The sequence below is a fragment of the Scyliorhinus torazame genome, chromosome 5, assembly GCF_047496885.1.
Source record: "Scyliorhinus torazame isolate Kashiwa2021f chromosome 5, sScyTor2.1, whole genome shotgun sequence".
Lineage (NCBI taxonomy): Eukaryota > Metazoa > Chordata > Chondrichthyes > Carcharhiniformes > Scyliorhinidae > Scyliorhinus > Scyliorhinus torazame.
The window spans coordinates 80,420,943-80,428,238 of NC_092711.1; the positions used below are offsets into that span (position 1 = coordinate 80,420,943).

The 7,296-nt window shown below is 47.3% G+C and overlaps 1 long non-coding RNA gene across 1 annotated transcript; it reads right to left on the reverse strand.

Moving 5' to 3' along the window:
- Positions 1-761: 761 nt before the first annotated feature.
- LOC140418611 (uncharacterized) lies at positions 762-6,859 on the reverse strand. Its single transcript, XR_011945165.1, has 3 exons — positions 6,682-6,859; positions 4,362-5,317; positions 762-3,210 (listed from the first exon to the last, which is right to left on the reverse strand). It is a non-coding gene; the product is annotated as an uncharacterized lncRNA (long non-coding RNA).
- Between the last annotated feature and the right edge of the window lie 437 nt (positions 6,860-7,296).

The window sequence follows — 7,296 nt, forward strand, 5'->3', positions numbered from 1 at the left end:
ATTTATCCCCCAATTTAAACCTAAGATCCTGGCTGTTCCTTTTTTAACTGTTCAGTAAAATAATGCACTTCTAAGGAAGTGTGAAATACTGTTCCCTTTTATATAACTTAAGAATTTAAATTGATCGAATGTCTTTTTAACTTGAAAAACAGGATGAGTTGTCCCTAGCTGTGTTCTTTAATGCCTGTGAAGCTATCTGTATTTCAAACAAGCTGCTGCTGTTATCCCTTTGTGGGACTTATCCTTTACTTTTTAAAATCTCAAGTTTTTCTGGACTCCCATGGTTCAAATGACACATTTTCCCATTTTAATTTACAGGGTACTTTTTAAAGGATGTGACACAACCCGCCTCTCCCACCCTCCCAGGCAGTGCATTCCAGACCGTCACCACCCTCTGGGCAAAAAAGCTTTTCCTCAAATCCACCCTAAACCCCCTGCCCCTCGCTTTGAACTTGTGACCTCTCGTAACTGACCCTTCAACTAAGGAGAACAGCTATTCCCTATCCACTCTGTCCATGCCCCACATAATCTTGTGCACTCGATCAAGTTGCCTCTCAGTCTTCTCTGCTCCAGCGAAAACACCCCAAGCCTATCCAACCTCTCTTCCTAACTTAAATGTTCCATCCCAGGCAACATCTTGTGAATCACCTCTGCACCCTCTCCAGTGCAATCACATCCTTCCTATAATGTGGCGACCACAATTGCTCACAGTACTCCAGCTGTGGCCTCACCAAAGTTCTATACAACTCCAACACGACCTAATAATAATAATAATCGCTTATGGTCACGAGTAGGCTTCAATGAAATTACTGTGAAAAGCCCCTCTCTGACCTCTCTGCTTTTGTAATCTACGCCTCGACTGATAAAAGCAAGTGTCCCATATGCCATTATCACCAACCTGTTAACCTGCCCTTCAGCCTTCAGTCATCTCTAAACAAACACGTCAAAGTCTCTTTGTTTCTCGGAACTTCCCAGTGTCAGGCCATTCACTGAATACTTCCTTGTCATATTACTCCTTCCAATGTGTATCATCTCGAACTTTACCAGGTTAAATTCCATCTGCCAATTTTTACCATTTTTACCATCCCATCTATATCTTCCTATAACCCAACACACTCAACCTCACTAGTAACCACCCGGCTAATCTTTGTGTCATCCAAACGTACTGATCCTAAACCCCCCACCACATAGTCACCGATGTCATTTATATCCATGACAAACCCATCACAGGTTCCTGTGGTACGCCACTGGACTCCGGCCTCCAGTCACCAGGAAACCGTGTACAAGGAAGGCCCAAAATGGCCTGGGTGGATAATATCAGAATGTGGACTGACCTCTCGATGGGACAGGCAGTGAGAGTAGTGGAGAAATCAGTGGAGAAAGATTGATCAGATTGCCAACACTCGGAATGAGGATGTAAGACAAGACGCCTCTAGTCGTTGGAAAAACAATATTTACTATCCAGGTTAAAATTAATTTACTATTTCTGCTTTTGCAGATCATTTTAGTGGAGACATGCACTCCCAGGCTGAAAGAACATCGACTGGAAGCAAAATTGTAAAACCGGCCAGTCCAGCAGAAACAGCCCCTTGTCCACTTCACCAACAGTCAGAGTGAACATAGTTCAGCCCTGGATGTGATGGGTGGCATGCCAGCACAGTGGTTAGCACGTTGCTTCACAGTGGCAGGGACCAGGATTCGATTACCAGCTTGGGTCACTGTCTGTGGAGTTTGCATGTTCTCCCCGTGTCTACATGGGTTTCTTCCAGTTTCCTCCCACAAGTCCCGAAAGACATGTTTCTTAGGTGAATTGGACATTCTGAATTATCGCTCTGTGTACCCGAACAGGCGCCGGAGTGTGGCAACTTGGGGCTTTTCACAGTAACTTCATTGCAGTGTTAATGTAAGCTTACTTGTGACAATAATAAAGATTATTATTAACAACAGCAGAATCCAGCCCCTGTAATCACTTGTGAACTCGCTGGTGTCTCAGCAGGTGGGAGGAATCAATGATTCCCCTCTCACACTGGGAGCAGCTGAACGGCTTCTGCCCAGAGTGAACTCGCTGGTGCTTCAGAAAATTTGAAAATCAAGTGAATCCCTTTCCACACACAGAACAGGTGAACGGTTTCTCCCCAGTGTGAACCCGCTGGTGTGTCAGCAGGGTGGATGAATGAGTGAATCTCTTCTCACACATGGAGCAGGTGAACGGCCTCTCCCCAGTGTGAACTCGCTGGTGTGTCAGCAGGGTGGATGAATGAGTAAATCTCTTCTGACACATGGAGCAGGCGAACGGCCTCTCCCCTGTGTGAACCCGCTGGTGTGTCAGCAGATGGAATGAATCACGGAATCGCTTCCCACACTCCGAGCAGGTGAAAGGCTTCAGTCCAGAACAAACTCGCTGGTGTTTCTGCAGATTCGAAGACTGAGTGAATCTCTTCCCACACACAGAGCAGCTGAATGGTCTCTCTCCGCTGTGAACTCGCTGGTGGGTGAGCAGGATGAATAAATCACGGAATCCCTTCTTACACCCTGAACAGGTGAACGGTTTCTCCCCAGTGTGAACTCACCGGTGTGTCAGCAAGGTGGAGGAATCTTTAAATCCCTTCCCACAGTCACAGCAAATGAACGGTCTCTCCCCAGTGTGAACTCACTGGTGTCTCAGCAGAGTGGATGAATTAGTGAATCCCTTCCCACATTGAGAACAGATGAACAGCCTCTCTCTGCTGTGAACCCGCTGGTGTGTCAGCAGAGTGGCTGACTGAGCAAATCCATTCCCACACTTGGAGCAGATGAACGGCCTCTCTCCTGTGTGACTGCGTCGATGTGTTTCCAGCTCAGATGGGGTTCTGAATCTCTTCCCACAGACCCCACATTTCCACGGTTTCTCCAAGGTGCCGGTGTCCTTATCTCTCCAGGCTGGACAATCAGTTGAAGCCTCATCCACACACAGAGCATGTGTGCGGTTTCTCCCCTTTGTGAATGGTGTTATAATTTTCATCCTGTGTAACTGGTTAAAGCTCTTTCCACAGTCAGTTCACTGGAACACTCTCACTCGGCTGTGTGTTGTGTGGGTCTCGGAGCTTTCCCAGTCACACTGATGTTAAAATGCCTGATGGTTTTCACGTCCAAATGAATCGAGTGACTGTCAGATCTTGATGTGACGTTTGTTCTGAGATTTCTGTCCCCAAATCCTCCCCTTCTCATATTCTATAAAAGGAGTTTACAAATGACATCACTGTAAATACAGAAGAGAAATTCAGAACAGACAATTCTAGGTTCTCTGGAACATTCTTTCCACTCTCATTCCCCAAAACTCCGTCTCCCACATTCTCACTTATCTACACCTCCCAATTCTCCTCAATGTGCTAATTCATGTTGATCAATAGATCAATACACACCGCTTCATGTCCTCGACACAGAGACCATAACATAGAAAATAAGAGCAGGCCATTCGGCCCATCAAGCCTGCTCTTCCATTCAATAAGGTCATAGTAGATCTGATTGTTTTGTTAGCTCCACTATCCTGCGTGTCACCCACACGGTAGCATTGTGGATAGTACAATTGCTTCACAGCTCCGGGGTCCCAGGTTTGATTCCTGGCTTGGGTCACTGTCTGTGCGGAGTCTGCACATCCTCCCCGTGTGTGCGTGGGTTTCCTCCGGGCGCTCCGGTTTCCTCCCACAGTCCAAAGATGTGCAGTTAAGGTGGATTGGCTATGATAAATTGCCCTTAGTGTCCAAAATTGGCCTTAGTGTTGGGTGGGGTTACTGGGTTATGGGGATAGGGTGGAGGTGTTGACCTTGGGTAGGGTGCTCTTTCCAAGAGCTGGTGCAGACTCGATGGGCCGAATGGCCTCCTTCTGCACTGTAAATTCTATGAAAACCCTCGACTCCCTTTTCGATCAAAACTCTAACTGGGCCTTGTATATATTTAATGATGCAGCCTCCACTGCTCTCTGGGGAAGAGAATTGCAAAGACTAACCACCCTCTGAGGGAAGACATTTCTCATCATCAATGGGGGACCATTTAATCTGACAATCTGCCCACTCCCTCTTGAATCCCCCATGAGGGGAAACATCCTCTCTTCATCTGTCAAGATAACACAGAATCTGACGAGCTTTCATCAAATAATTTTAGAGTACCCAATTTTTTTTTCCCAATTAAGGGGCATTTTGGCATGAGCAATCCACCTACCCTGCACATCTGTTGGGTTGTGGGGGCGAAACCCACGCAAACACGGGGAGAATGGACACTTATTTATTGAACAGATATCCGGAATATTAAACTCCGGCCCAGTTACAGGAGTTACTAACAGCAACAAAAACAAATGAAGGATGTGATTAACACCAGAATCTAACCTCCACAGTCACTTGTGAACTCGCTGTTGTGTCAGTAAGTGAGATAATCGAGCAAATCTCTTCCCACACACAGAGCAGGTGAACGGCCTCTCCACAGTGTGAACTTTCTGATGTGTTTGCAGGTTCGATGACTGAGTAAAGCCCTTCCCACACACAGAGCAGGTGAATATCTTCTCCCCTGTGAGAATCCGTTGGTGTGTCACCAGGTCAGACGATGAAATTAATCCCTTCCCACACACAGAGCAGATGTACGGCCTCTCCCCGCTGTGAACTCGCTGGTGTTGAATGAGGTGAGACGACCGTCTGAATCTCTTCTCACACTGAAAACACCCAAACGGTCTCTCGTCCGTGTGAACAAAGTGGTGTTTAATTAGATCTGGTGAAATTTTAAAGCATTTCTCACAGTTAGAACATTTAAAAGGTCTCTCATCAGTGTGAACGCGCAGGTGTAACTGAAGGCTGGACATCAGAGTGAATCCATTCCCACACACGGAGCAGGTGAATGGTCTCTCCCTGGTGTGACTGCGTCGATGAGCTTCCAGCTGGGATGGGCAAAGGAATCCCTTCCTACAGTCCCCACATTTCCACGGTTTCTTCGTTGTGCAGACGTCCTTGTGTCTCTTCAGGTTGGACATACAGTTCCTCGTTCACACACACAATACATGTATGGTTTCTCCTGAATGATGTGATTTTTTTCAGGCTGTGTAACTGGTTAAAGCTCTTTACAGTCAGTTCTCTGGATCAATCTCACTGGTGGGGGTGGGGGGGGGGGGGGGGGGTCTCGCTGCTTTTCCAGTCATACTGATGTTTGAAATCTTTTCCCATAACAGAACAAAGATTTTGCCTCCCACATTCAAAGCGTGATGATATTCAGGTCCCAATGAATCGAGTGAGACCGACAGATGTTGATGTGATGTTTGGTTGGAGTTTCCACCTACAAAACATCTCCTAATATCCTGTAAACAGAGTTTACAAAAGCCATCACTGTCAGTACAGGATAGAAATTCAGAACAGACAATTCTAGTTTCTCTGGAACATTCTTCTCTTGATCCCCCAAACATGTTGTCCAATCAAACTAAAAGAGCCCGAAATAGGCAACACAGCTTTACCAAGAGCAAAGGAAATCTTCCTTGTGAAACCAGAATGTTTTTACCAGTGTTTATGAGACACTCTGTACCCTGAGGTACCCACTGATGGTGGAGGTTATGAACCGTACTGGTGGACACGGCATGCTCCTTCCCCAGACCCACCCAGACACAGACATGACCATGGACGAGAGGCCGGCAGCCCTTATGAGGGAAGATAAGGAAGTGGCTCTGAGGCCACAATCAGTTCAGCCATGGTCTTATTCAATTGTGGAGCAGGCTCGATGAGCTGATTGGCCTACTTTGCTCTTATTTCTTATATTCAGCCGGTGTCACCCTCACCACCATGCGACTGACTCAACCAAGTCCAACAAATTGCTGTTTGAGTCAGGCCCCAAAGAAGATCCTCTGACTTACCTAGTCCCTTTCACACTGGGCAGCCAAAGATTAGGAGCATGCGGCTGAAGTGTAACCAAACATTGAGGAACAGACCCTTCAGGTAGCTATACCAGAGCTGCAACCTTTCACACTGAATATATAATTGGCCCATGGACTCGTTGAGGCCAAAGACATCACCTGCAGCCTGCTGAATAGACTGGGAGGGGGGGCTGCTCATGGAGCAGTGTCCCTGCCTCTGAGCCAGAAGCTCCGGATTCGGCTCCTACCCCAGGACTTGATGACCAAGGATGGTGTGTTCATAATCCGGTCAAATAGGTTGAGTGTGTCAACCTACAAATACTTCCAAACATGCCAATGTTTGGGTTAGGTGGACTGGCCATGCTCAATTGCCCTTTGTGTCCAAAACATGTTAAGTGGGGGTTACTGTGTTACGGGGATAGAGGAGATACATGGGCTTCAGTAGGGTGCTCTTTGTGATGGCCGGTGCAGACTCAATGGGCCGAATGGCCTCCTTCTGCACTGTAAATTCTATGATGATTCTGGAATGTCTGACGGTAAGAGTGGGAGAAACTCCTGGTCAGCCACGCGTGCTGTTGTGTGGGGCACCACTCAAGGTATAAGCACGATATAACGAACTAGCGACCAGTTCCAGGAGTTATTAGCTGTGGAAACCGATGAAAGTCCGCCTTAGTGCACGACCGGGAGTGGGAAGACAATTAGAAGTTTGGCGGTTTAGGCACGAGGACCCAGGTGCGAACAGAGACGCTGAAGCTCCGCCCACCAAGAAACCAGCGCATGCGCTCTCGCCCCGGTGAATCAAGATGGCGGCCGGTCACCTTGCCCTTTTTCCGGGATAAGACCCAGAACTGCAAACGAGGGACCCGCAGATTCGTATTCGGGTCTTGAGGCCTTCAGCAGGTGTTTATATACCCTCCCCGTCCAGGCACCGGCTCCCTCCCCGTCCATCCACGGATCCAAAATTCCTCCGCGTTTCCGCTTCTTCACCAGTTTGGAGATCCGAGTGACAGGAGACTCAGCATCGCCAGCAGTGCGCCTGCTCCAACACTGGGCGGTATTGCGCCTGCGCACTACTCTCCTGTGGTGTGAATAGAGGACATTCCCCACCGCGAGGCATACTGGGTAAAGTACCCGCCATTGAAAGTTTAATTCAGTGACCAGTGAATGTTTTTATTTTCATGGGGTGCGCTGCGGCAGAAATCAATGAAATTAGAAACAAATTTTACAGACCACCCAGATAAAATTCTGATGATTGAGTGGATCCTGAACTGTGGAGGGATCTAAACAAGACACTGGGAATCTTAAAGGATGAAGGCACCAGAATTTGACTCCCATTAAAGACGAAGAATGTTATCTTAACTATTGTCAGGGCAGAAAAGTAACACATTTTCCAAATAGATATCGAAAATAGATACAAAATGAGGAATTATTAA